This window comes from Vitis riparia, chromosome 18 (assembly GCF_004353265.1).
Source record: "Vitis riparia cultivar Riparia Gloire de Montpellier isolate 1030 chromosome 18, EGFV_Vit.rip_1.0, whole genome shotgun sequence".
NCBI lineage: Eukaryota > Viridiplantae > Streptophyta > Magnoliopsida > Vitales > Vitaceae > Vitis > Vitis riparia.
The window spans coordinates 35988545-36002259 of NC_048448.1; positions in this window are offsets into that span (position 1 = coordinate 35988545).

Consider the following 13715-nt stretch of genomic DNA (forward strand, 5'->3'; position numbering starts at 1 on the left):
GGTAGTAATTCCTAGTTCTTGGTGGTTCTTGGTTGTTGATAATCCTCATAATAGTCTGGTTAGGAGGTTCCTTAAAAATCTTGATTAGTTCATCAACCTCTACTTCAAAACTAATATCTCCTTTAACCATATTGATTCTCTTGTGAGAAGGCTGAGGTGTCTCAGGGACAACAAGGCTATGCTTCACCTTTTGACTTATCCTGTCAATAAGAGCTTGATCAATATGGGGATTCTCCTGGAATTTCTTAGAGAATTCAAAGGGCTTAAACAAAGGCTTATTATCTTTCTTAACAAACGTAGTCTTAATGTGGTCTTGTGTTTCCATGATCTCTTTAACCCTGTTGAGTTGATCGCCTATGGTCTTAAGAAACATGTTAGTGTAGTTGTTCTATTCCATGATTCTTCTAGCATCTACAACACTAGCAGTTCCTTTATCCTCTGGCTTAGTCTTAAAAGGTGAAGCTTTTACTATGGTGCCATTAATGTTCTTTTCTATCTTAGCTTCTAGAGGGTGGATGGATTCTATGACAGTATCGCCACAAGTTTTCCATATCTTAGTTTTTGTGCATGTGTAATTGACACGCTTACCAAGGTAATCTAGATATTTCTCTTGTTTGAAGAGTTCAAACCAAATCCAATACTTAATGTTTTCCTTTTCTTGTCTTAAGTATGTGTAAAATTCTTCTTGGTAGAGGGTTTTAATGTCTTTAGGGACCTTGCTAAAGAACCTAAATCTCATTTCCTTATTGACTTCAGAATAGAAGTCCTTTCTTAAGAGATCCTTGTTGATCTCAAAGTCATCATCATCTAGGCTTACTGTGTTAATTATCTAGGAATAGGTAGGAGACATATCAAGAGATTCAACCTGATGTGATTCTTGAGTAGACTCCTTTTCCTCTGTGTAAAAGGGTCTGGCCACGTTGGTGTGACTTCTAACACTTGTTAGCTTAATATTCTTAAGATTTGCTGAACTATATCTTTCTTCTATCCTAGTAGTTCTTACTGGGATAGAAGAACTTAAGCTCTAGAGGGCTCATAATTTGAAATTCTAGGGTTGCTAGAATGATGGAAAGAGTTGGAGAAAATCAGATCTCCTCCTCCATCAAGATATTGAACAATTTGTTCAATTCTTTCAAATCTTTGCTCTATGGCTAGGACAACATTAGCAAAATGTCAATTTTCAAGAAACTCAACCTCATTCCACTTAATATTTTTAGGGATTATGAAATTTGAGTTATTTAGCATATCTGAGTGGAAGAGAGTAGTTTCACCCTTGGGACTAGTGCACAGTGCTCTAGATCCAACGCTTGTGGTCATGCTCTTATAAACAAACCTGGTTATGATGGAAACAAGATTGTTTCCTTCCTTGAACTTAAAACCATGGGTCTTGACATGGAGGACAACCGAATCTAAGATATCGACATCTCTTAACCTAACTGTGAAGTTAGGGAAACGCTAGAAATAAAAAGGACGATCATTTAATCCTGCTTGGACTACTCGAATAATAGAATCTCAGTAATCAAGATGTCTATTATCCCTTAAACACGTGACAATAGAGGTGTTTAGACCTAGTCTTGTCAAAGGCTTAGCTACAACTTGAATCATACCAAAGTGTGTGAAATTGTAGTCTCACTTATGCTTCTCAATGGATTTACTATCTAAGAGTCTTATGATTTGATCGTCATGTTCTAAACTTACTGACATTTCAGAGGTCTTAATGGTGTAGTCTGTGAAAAACTTAAAGGTTTCTTTCTTCTAAATTTCTTGATTAGGTACCTTGGGTAACTTCCTATCATCTAAATCACTTTGGATCTTAGGATAATTGATCTTTTCACTATTTACTACAGCGTCTTGAGAATCTGTGGATTTCCTAGACATGGTTCGGAAAATCGAACTCATTTTAAGGTCTTAATCTAGAGCCTAATAGCAGATTAACAAACCTAGTGAGTAATCACCCCAACCATTTTCCAGCCTTAACAAACGCATATCTTCAACTAACAACGAGCTCAACCCGGCAAGGATCGCACTCAAGCACACTGTTACCTTTCCTAGGATAGATCAAAACACCTAAAACAAACCCGATTTCCCTTCCCATGGCTCTAATACCATAGACACCCAGGATGAGGTAATATGCAATGAAAACATGAATTATGATAAAATTCAGTCAACCTTACTATAGTAGTTAAGAATAAATTTGCCATTGATATTGTTGCTTTGATTTATTCAGGAGCAGTTTTGAATTGCCTACAAGAAGGTCTAGTATCGATTAAGTTTTGTGAAAAAACCAAAGAAACTCTCTTTGGAGCGAATGGTAAAAAACTTGCTATTAAGTATAAGCTGTCAGATGCTCATATTTGTAACCAAGGCATTTGCATTAAGCAAACCTTCATTCTAGTTAAAGATCTTAAGGAGAAAGCTATGCTTGGAGTCCTTTTTTTAAGCTCTATCTTTCCCATGTCGGTAGATGATCAAGGTATAAGAACAAAGCTTTTAGATAAGGAAATTCTTTTTGAATTTGTCAACCCACCTAATGAGAGGAATATAAATACCTTAAGGGATCAGGTGATTCAAGCTAAGGAAAGTCACGAGCAAGAGATTAATTTGATTGTTGGAAAAGTTTGCTCTAACATTCCTAATGTGTTTTGGCATAAGAAACAACATGAGGTAGAGTTACCTTATGAGTCAGACTTTAGTGAGAATAATTTTCCCACTAAACCAAGACCTATCTAGATGAACAAAGAATTGTTAAGCTATTATGATAAGAAGATCCAGGATCTTCTTGATAAGAAGTTGATAAGGAAGTCTAAGTTAGGAAATCACATATTTAGTTATTTTCTCATTTAATATACTCAATTTGAAAATCAAAATAGCTTAAAATAGCTTGGTATATAGCAAAAAATATGCTTAAAAGCTATATTCTTAATATCATTTTGTAAAACTGAATTTGCAGATCTACAATCAATTCTTAATAAAAACTTTTGATTCAAAAGATCATTTTGAAATTTTGAAATGCAAATAACAATGCTTAAAATCTCTTTTTTAATGATGTTATGAATGAATTGGGTAGTATTACAGGTTCCTGAAGTATACCTAACCAACAACTCAAGGTTACCAACACTTTGCTTAAGAATCCTACCATAACCTATGTCTGAAGCCTCAGTCTCAACAACCCCAAAGGTTTTTGGATTGACTAATCCTAAACATGGTAGGGTCTTGACTTTGGACTTAACAATGAAGACAATGATGAAAACAGAAAATTGGTTAAAGTTTTCATCAATTATATTCTAGAATTCTGACAGTGTATCCTTAAGATCAAAGGGCATTTCATTCCACTCATAGTGTCCAATAAGTACCACAAAGGTGGTCTTATTTGGAATAGGACACCTAATCCAACTTAATGCATCATTAAGAGGCTTGTAGTTGATGATTAGTCTAGGTGTTCCTCATTCTAATTCAGCTTGTTTCTGAACATAGAAGGCAGAACAACTCCAAAGGGACTTAGACTTCCTTATCAACTTCTTATCAAGAAGATCCTGAATCTTCTTATCACAATAGCTTAACAATTCCTTGTTCATCTGGATAGGTCTTGGTTTAGTGGGAAAATTCTTCTCACTAAAGTCTGACTCATAAGATAACTCTACCTTATGTTGTTTCTTATACCAAAACGCATTAGGAATGTTAGAGCAAACTTTTCCAACAATTAGATTAATCTCTTGCTCGTGACTTTCCTTAGCTTGAATCACCTAATGCCTTAAGGTATTTATATTCCTCTCATCAGGTGGGTTGGCAAATTCAAAAAGAATTTCCTTATCTAAAAGTTTTGTTCTTATACCTTGATTATCTACCCACATGGGAAATATGGAGCTTAAAAAGGGGACTCCAAGGAGAGCTTTCTCCTTAAGATCTTTAACTAGAGTGAAAGTTTTCTTAATGCAAATGCCTTGGATACAAATATGAGCATCTGACAACTTATAATTAATAGCAAATTTTTTACTATTGGCTCCAAAGACAGTTTCTTTGGTTTTTTCACAAAACTTAATCAGTACTAGACCTTCTTATAGGCAATTCAAAGCTACTCTTGAATAAATCAAAGCAACAATATCAATGGCAAATTTATTCTTAACTACGATAGTATGGGATACTGAATTTTAGCATAATTCATGTTTTCATTGCATATTACCTTATCCTGGGTGTCTATGGTATTAGAGCCACGGGAAGGGAAGTCGGGTTGTTTTGGGTGTTTTGATCTATCCTAGGAAATGTAGTAGTGTGCCTGAGTGCGATCCTTGCCGGGTTGAGCCCGTTGTTAGTCGGAGATAGGCGTTTGTTAGGGCTGGAAAATGGTAGGGGTGATTACTCACTAGGTTTTTTAATCTGCTATTAGGCTCTAGATTAAGACCTTAAAATGAGTTCGATTTTTCGAACCATTTCTACGAAATCCACAAATTCTTAAGACGTAGTAAACAGTGAAAAGATCAATTATCCTAAGATTCAAAATGATTTAGATGATTGGAAGTTACTTAAGGTACCTAATCAAGAAATTTATAAGAAATGAACCTTTAAGTTCTTCACAAACTACACCATTAAGACCTTTGAAATGTCAGTAAGTTTAAAACATGACGATCAAGTCATAAGACTCTTAGATAGTAAATCCATTGAGAAACATAAGCGAGACTACAACTTCATACACTTTTGTATGATTCAAGTTACAGCAAAGTCCTTGATAAGTCTAGGTCTAAACACCTCTATTGTTATGTGTTTAAGGGATAATAGACATCTTGATCGATTACCGAGATTCTATTATAGGAGCAGTTTAAGCAGGATTAAATTATGGTCCTATTTATTTTCAATGTTTCCCTAACTTCATAGTTAGGTTAAGAGATGTTGATATCTTAGATTCGATTGTCCTCCATGTCAAGACCCATGGTTTTAAGTTCAAGGAAGGAAACAATCCCGTTTCCATCATAACTAGGTTTGCTTATAAGAGCATGACCACAAACATTGGATCTAGAGCACTGTGCACCAGTCTCAAGGGTGAAACTACTCTCTTCCACTCAGATATGCTAAATAACTCAAATTTCATAATCCCTAACAAGATTAAGTGGAATGAGGTTGAGTTTCATGAAAATTGGCATTTTGCTAATGTTGTCCCTGCCATAGAGCAAAAATCTGAAAGGATTGAACAAATTGTTCAATATTCTGATGGAGTAGGAGATCTGATTTTCTCCAACTCTTTCCATCATTCTAGCCGCCCTAGAATTTCATATTATGAGCCCTCTAGAACTTCAAGTTCATCTATCATAGTAAGAAGTACTAGGATAGAGGAAGGATCTAATTCAACAAATCCTAAGAATATTAAGCTAACAAGTGTTAGAAGTCACACCAATTTGGCTAGACCCTTTTACATAAAGGAAAAAGAGTCTACACAAGAATCACATCAGGATGAATCTCTTGATATGTCTCCTACTTATTCCTAGATGATTAGCACAGTAAGCCTAGATGATGAGGACTTTGAGAGCAACAAGGATCTCTTAAGGAAGTACTTTTATTTTGAAGTCAATAAAGAAATAAGAGTTTGGTTCTTTAGCAAAGTCCCAAAGGACATTAGAACTCTCTACCAAAAAGAATTCTACACATACTTAAGACAAGAAAAGAAGAATATTAAGTATTGGATCTGGTTTGAACTCTTCAAACAAGAGGAATATCCAGATTACCCTGGTAAGCGTGTCAATAACACATCAACAAAAACTAAGATATGGAAAACTAGTGACGAGACTGTCATAAAATCCATCCACCATCTAGAAGCTAAGATAGAAAAGAACATAAATGGCACCATAGTCAAAGCTTCACCTTTTAAGACTAAGCCAGATGATAAAGAAACTGCTAGTGCTATAGATGTTAGAAAAATCATGGAACAGAACAACTACACTAACATGTTTCTTATGACCATAGGCGATCAACTCAACAGGGTTGAGGAGATCATGGAAACACAAGACCACATTAAGACTATGTTTGTTAAGAAAGATAATAAGCCTTTGTTTAAGCCCTTTGAATTCTCTAAGAAATTCCAAGAGAATCCCCATATTGATCAAGCCCTTATTGACAGGATAGGCCAAAAGATTAAGGATAGCCTTGTTGTTCCTGAGACATCTCAGCCTTCTCACAGGAGAATCAATATGGTTAAAGGATATATTAGTTCTGAAGCAGAGGTTGATGAACTAATCAACATTTTTAAAGAACCTCATAACCAGACTGTTATAAGGATTATCAACAACCAAGAACCACCAAGAACTAGGAATTACTACCCTAGACCCACCCTTCCTGATATGCAGTATGACTTAAGCTTCATACACTAGTGGTACTATCTATGAATGGAACATAGATGGTATGATTGAGTATAACATACTCATTAAGCTTCAAGAGATGACCATGGTTAGTACAACCTATAAGTTAAACAATAGATTGTCAGACCATGTTGTAGCTCAGACAATTGTTGCTGCATTTACAAGTCAGCTTTAGGGATGGTGGGATAACTATCTCACTTTTGAGGATAGAAATGGTATCCTAAAAGCCTATAGGATTAATGAGAAAAATGAAGTGGTTAAGGATGAAGAAGGATAAGAAATAAAGGATGTAGTGGCTACTCTAATCTATTCAATTTCAAAGCACTTCATTGGAGATCCTGCAAAGATTAAGGACAAGATTGCAGATATCTTAACCAACCTTAAGTGTCCCAAGCTTCATGACTTTAGATGGTATAGAGAAGTTTTCTTAACCAAAGTCATGCTAAGATCATATTGTAACCAGTTTTTTTGGAAAGAAAAATTCATCTCAAGACTACCTAGACTTTTCTCTGAGAGAATTAGGATTAAGATAAGGGAACAGTTTAATGGACAAATCCCTTATGATTAGCTTACTTATGAAGAGATTATAAGCATTGTCACATCAAAAGGAATTAAATTGTGCAATGACTTTAAGCTTAAGCAACATATGAAAAATGAACAAAAGATCTACAAAAATGAGTTTGGTTCATTCTGTAGCCAATTTGGATTCAACCAAAAAGAAACTAAGCCTCCCTCTAAGCAATATAAGAAACAAGTAAGTAAAAAGCCTAGTAAGGAAAAGTTTGATCACAGCAAGCGAGGAACTCATGGCAACTATAGGATGAATGAAACTAAGCGTTGAAGGCACATCCAAAGAAGGATGAACAAAGAAGCCTAGAAAAAGTTAGAAGCTCCTTCACAGTCTAAGCCAATTTGTTTTAAGTGTGGTAAGGTAGGCCATTATAAGAAATATTGTAGGGTTAAGCAGAAAATTAATAATTTAAATGTTGTAAAGGAGTTAAAAGATATGTTGTGTAAAGTAATGTTAAACTCCATAGAGTCTGAATCAAGGACTAATTCAGATAATGAAGATGATATTAACCAACTAGATAGTAGTGGTGAGGAAATCTCAAGCTAAACTTCTAGTGACCAAGAAGAATGCAATAAGGGTAATTGTGATTGTCAACCTATGACTATAAATGTCATAAGCCAAGTTCAAGAACTTGTCCTAGATGTTTTAAGGAAAGTTGAAGATGAAAAAACTAAGCAAGATCTTCATGATGTCTTCAAGAAATCTGTTAATAAGCAAGAAGTTAAGAAGACAGTAAATCAATATAACCTAAATAAAATCTTAAAAAGATTTAACCAACAGTCTACCAAAGACGTAACCATTAAGGATCTTCAAGAAGAAGTAAGGTAGTATAAGAAAGAAATTAAGGATTTAAGACAATTCACAAGCTTAGGTTTGACAGACCTCTAAGAACAAATCAATAGGATTATTGTAGGAAATCTTATTGATAACCAGGAAAACCTTGAAGAGGTTCTAGAATCTTCATAAGCTAATGATGAAGAGGCAAATGGATACTTAAATATTGTTAGTAGGGTTATTTTCCAAAGGTGGGAAGTCTCCATCACTATAGTAGTTAAGAATAAATTTTTCATTGATATTGTTGCTTTGATTGATTTAGGAGCAACTTTGAATTGCCTACAAGAATTTCTAGTACCTACCCAGCTTTATGAAAAAACCAAACAAACTCTTTTTGGAGCCAATGGTAAAAAACTTGCTATTAAGTATAAACTGTCAGATTCTCATATTTGTAACCAAGGCATTTGCATTAAGTAAACCTTCATTCTAGTTAAAGATCTTAAGGAGAAAGCTCTCATTGGAATCCCCTTTTTAAGCTCTATCTTTCCCATGTGGGTAGATGATCAAGGTATAAGAACAAAGCTTTTAGATAAGGAAATTCTTTTTGAATTTGCCAACCCACCTAATGAGAGGAATATAAACACCTCAAGGGATCAGGTGATTAAGGCTAAGGAAAACCATGTTAATCTCTTAAAACAGGAGATTAATCTGGTTAGAATAGAAGATCAATTGAAAGTTAAGAAAACTCAAGATTCGATAGAAAGATTTAAGGATAAGATTGTTGGAGAATTTGCTCTAACATTCCTAATGCGTTTTGGCACAGGAAACAACATGAGGTAGAATTACCTTATGAGCCAGACTTTAGTGAGAAAAATATTCCCACTAAAGCAAGACCAATCCAAATGAATAAGGAATTGTTAAGCTACTGTGAAAAGGAGATCCAGGATCTTCTTGATAAGAAAGTCTAAGTCCTTTTGGAGTTGTTCAGTCTTCTACGTTCAGAAACAAACACAGAAACAAGCTGAATTAGAAAGAGGAACACCTAGACCAATCATCAACTACAAGCCTCTTAATGATGAATAAGAAAGACCTCCTTCAAAGGTTAGTTAAGTCCAAAGTCTTCTCTAAGTTTGACATGAAATCAGGATTTTGGCAAATCCAGATTGCATAAAAAGATAGGTATAAGGCAGCCTTTGTGGTTCCCTTTGGTCATTATGAATGGAACATAATGCCATTCAGTCTTAAAAATGCACCTTCAGAATTCCAGAACATAATGAATGAGATCATTAACTAGTTTTCTGATTTCATCATTGTCTACATTGATGATGTTTTAGTATACTCTGATTCTGTAGAACAACATTGGAAACATCTCAATAAATTTGTTGAGACTGTTAAAAGTAATGGTCTAACCTTGTCACCTACTAAGATTAACCTTTTTCAGACTAAGATAAGATTCCTAGGTCATCATATTCACCAAGGAACAATCACTCCCATTCAAAGATCAATTGAGTTTACCGATAAGTTTCCTGATGAGATTAAAGATAAGAAACAACTGCAACGTTTCTTAGGAAGCTTTAATTATGTGTCAGACTTTATGCAGGATTTAAGCCAACTTTGTGCCCCTTTAAGACAAAGACTTAAGAAAAATCTAGTACCTTGGAATGAGGATCATACCAAGATTGTCAAAACTATCAAGTCCAGAGTCAAGACCCTACCATGTCTTCCCTTAGCTGATCCAAAAGCCTTTAAGATTATAGAAACCAATGCCTCAAACATAGGTTATGGTGGAATTCTTAAGCAAAGGATTGATAACCAAGAGGCGTTGGTTAGATATACTTCAGGAACTTGGAATAATGCCCAACTCAACTATAGCACCATAAAGAAAGAGATTTTAAGCATTGTTTTATGCATTTCAAAATTTCAATATGATCTTTTGAACCAAGAGTTTTTATTAAGAGTTGATTGTAAATCTACAAAATCAGTTTTACAAAATGATGTTAAGAATATAGCTTCTAAGCATATTTTTGCTAGATGGCAAGCTATTTTAAGAAATTTTGATTTTCAAATTGAGTACATTAAAGGAGAAAATAACTCAATCCTTGATTTCCTAACTCATGAATTTTTGTAGGATTCACAAGATCATGACCCCCAAAAAAGAAAAACAACCTCTTAAGCCTATTAAGAAATCTCTAAATTCTAAGAAATCCCATTCAGCTCTTTCTAAGAAATTCATGCCGCTCTATTATGCATATTTTGAAATAGTAGGTTCTTACAGCTACTCCAAACATCCTATTCCTTTAGCATCCCCTAGCAGGGATAAAGAATCAAGTTCGGGTTCTCTACCTTATGTGGAGGATTTCTTCTCCACAAATCCATCTTTTAATAATACTAACCTTTTATCTGGTTATATCAAAAGTATTTATGATTTGCAGGAAAGGTGTCAGACTTTAGAAAGAAAATTAGAAATGGTTGACCTTCAACAGCTTATGTTAAAGGCTCAAGCCTCATTTTTCCCACTGGAAAATGGTGAGAATAAGCAGTCCACTCCACTGGTGGATGAAGAAAAATTAAGTGAGGAAGAGTGGAGCTACTTTAAGCTAAGGATGTATTTCAGTAAGAAATAGAAGTTGTACTCTCTTAAGTAGGATGTTTGTTTCCTAATTTACGAAAAAGCCAAGGCTTCAGCTGAAGAAAAACAAGTCTTCATCTCAGCATACCTCCAGGATCTTCGCATCTATCTTTCAGCCACTCTTGGTCTTCAGGTCCTAGGTTTAAGATTGGTCATGGACAGAGAATTTGATGATTCTAAACTCTGTAGAACTATCAAAGAACCTATTCAGTACCAACAAGGTATTAAGAAGATTTCTTGCAACTGCAATAGAAACTTCACAATTAGTCGTGTTTGCTTTGATTTGCAATATTACTTGTCAATCAACCTTCCTTTTAAGAATGAGGAATTAATCCTAACTCCAGAATTACTTCTGAATTACGGTTTAGTTCATTAAATCATCTACTCAGATCCAAGTCAAGCATCAAAGTTTGGAAGAAATATGGCTCTTGGTCTAGCTCAAGGTTTTAAAATGAACAAGAAATTCGCTGATGCCATAATCATCAACAAAGCTCCTGAGTGGGTTTCTAATGGCAGTCTTCTAGCAACACAACATATTGTTTCATTCCACTACCAGAATAGAAGACCAACTATACTGCCATTGGAAACCCACTCAGGAGCTTTGCTAATGATTATGGCATCGGCGAATGTCTTGTTCATTTTAAAACCTTGAGCTAGATCAAGAACCATCTTTCTTTCAAACTTTGATGCTTGACTTGGATCTGAGCAAATGATTTGACGAACTAAACCGTAATCCAGAAGTAATTCTGGAGTTAGAATTAATTCCTCATTATTAAAAGGAAGGCTAATTGGCAAGTAATATTGCAAGGCAAGCACGATTGATTGTGAAGTTTCTATTGCAGTTACAAGAAATCTTCTTAATATCTTGTTGGTACTGAATAGGTTCTTTGATAGTTCTGCAAAGTTTAGAATCATCAAATTCCCTGTCCATGACCAATCTTAAACCTGGGACCCGAAGACTAAGAGTGGCTGAGAGATAGATGTGAAGATCCTAGAGGTATGCTGAGATGAAGACTTGTTTTTCTTCAACTGAAGCCTTGGCATTTTCATAAATTAGGAAATAAACATCCTACTTAAGAGAGTACAGCTTTTATTTCTTATGGAAATACATCCTTAGCTTAGAGTAGCTTCACTCTTCCTCACTCAATTTTTTTTCATTCACCAATGGGGTGGACTGCTTATTCTCACCATTTTCCAGTGGGGAAAATGAGGCTTGAGCCTTTAACATAAGTTGCTGAAAGTAAAACATTTCTAGTTTCTTTTCTAAAGTTTGATACATTTCCTACAAATCATAAATACATTTGATATAACCAGATAAAGGGTAAGTATTATTAAAAGATGGATTTGTGGGGAATGAATCCTCCACAAAAGGTAGAGAACCCGAACTTGATTCTTTATTCCTGTTAGGGGATGCTAAAGCAATAGGATGTTTAGAGTAGCTGCAAGAACTTGCTACTTCAAAATGTTCATAATAGAGTAGCATGAATTTCTCAAAAAGAGTTTAATGGGATTTCTTAGAATCTGGAGATTTCTTAATAGGCTTAAGAGGTTATTTTTCTTTTTTAGGGGTCATGATCTTATGAATCCTGCAAAAATTCACGAGTTAGGAAATTAGGGATTGAGTTATTTTCTCCTTTAATATACTCAATTTGAAAATCAAAATTGCTTAGAATAGCTTGGTATATAGCAAAAATATGCTTAAAAGCTATATTCTTAATATCCTTTTATAAAACTGAATTTACAAATCTACAATCAATTCTTAATAAAAACTTTTGATTCAAAAGATTATTTTGAAATTTTGAAATGCAAATAACAATACTTAAAATCTCTTTTTTAATGATGTTATGAATGAGTTGGGTAGTATTACAAGTTCATGAAGTATACCTAACTAATAACTCAAAGTTACCAACACTTTGCTTAAGAATCCTACCATAACCTATGTCTGAAGCATCAGTCTCAACAATCCCAAAGGTTTTTGGATTGACTAAGCCTAAACATGGTAGGGTCTTGAATTTGTCTTAACAATGAAGACAATGATGAAAACAGAAAACTGGTTAAAGTTTTCATCAATTATATTCTGGAATTCTGAGAGTGTATCCTTAAGATCAAAAGGCATTTCATTCCATTCATAATGTCCAAGAGGTACCACAAAGGTGGTCTTATTTGGAATAGGACGCCTAATCCAACTTAATGCATCATTAAGAGGCTTGTAGTTGATGATTAGTCTAGGTGTTCCTCTTTCTAATTCAGTTTGTTTCTAAACATAGAAGGCAAAACAACTCCAAAGGGACTTAGACTTCTTTATCAACTTCTTATCAAGAAGATCCTGGATCTCCTTATCACAATAGTTTAACAATTCCTTATTCATCTGGATAGGTCTTGGTTTAATGGGAAAATTCTTCTCACTAAAGTCTGACTCATAAGGTAACTCTACCTCATGTTGTTTCTTATGTCAAAACGCATTAGGAATGTTAGAGTAAACTTTTCCAACAATCAGATTAATCTCTTGCTCATGACTTTCCATAGATTAAATCACCTGATCCCTTAAGGTATTTATATTCCTCTTATTAGGTGGGTTGGCAAATTCAAAAAGAATTTCCTTATCTAAAAGCTTTGTTCTTATACCTTGATCATCTACCCACATGGGAAAGATATAGCTTAAAAAAATGACTCTAATGAGAGCTTTCTCCTTAAGATCTTTAACTAGAATGAAGGTTTGCTTAATGCAAATGCCTTAGTTACAAATATGAGCATCTGGCAGCTTATACTTAATAGCAAGTTTTTTAACCATTGGCTCCAAAAAGAGTTTGTCTGGTTTTTTCATAAAGCTAGGTAGGTACTAAACCTTCTTGTAGGCAATTCAAAGCTGCTCCCGAATCAATCAAAGCAACAATATCAATGACAAATTTATTCTTAACTACTATAGTGATGGAAACTTCCCACCTTTGGAAAATAACCCTACTAACAGTATTTAAGTATCCATCTACCTCTTCATCATTAGCTTGTGAAGATTCCGGAACCTCTTCAAGGTTTTCCTGGTTATCAACAAGATTTCCTTTAATAATCCTATTGATTTGTTCTTAGAGGTCTATCAAACCTAAGCTTGTGAATTGTCTTAAATCCTTAATTTCTTTCTTATATTGCCTTACTTCTTCTTGAAGATCCTTAATGGTTACGTCATTGGTAGACTGCTAGTTAAATCTGGTTAAGATTTCATTTAAGTTATACGGATTTACTGTCTTCTTAACTTCTTGCTTATTGATAGATTTCTTGAAGACATCATAAAGATCTTGCTTAGTTTTTTCATCTTCAACTTTCTTTAAAACATCTAGGACAAGTTCTTGATCTTGGCTTATGACATTTATAGTCTTGGGTTGGCAATCACAATTACCCTTAA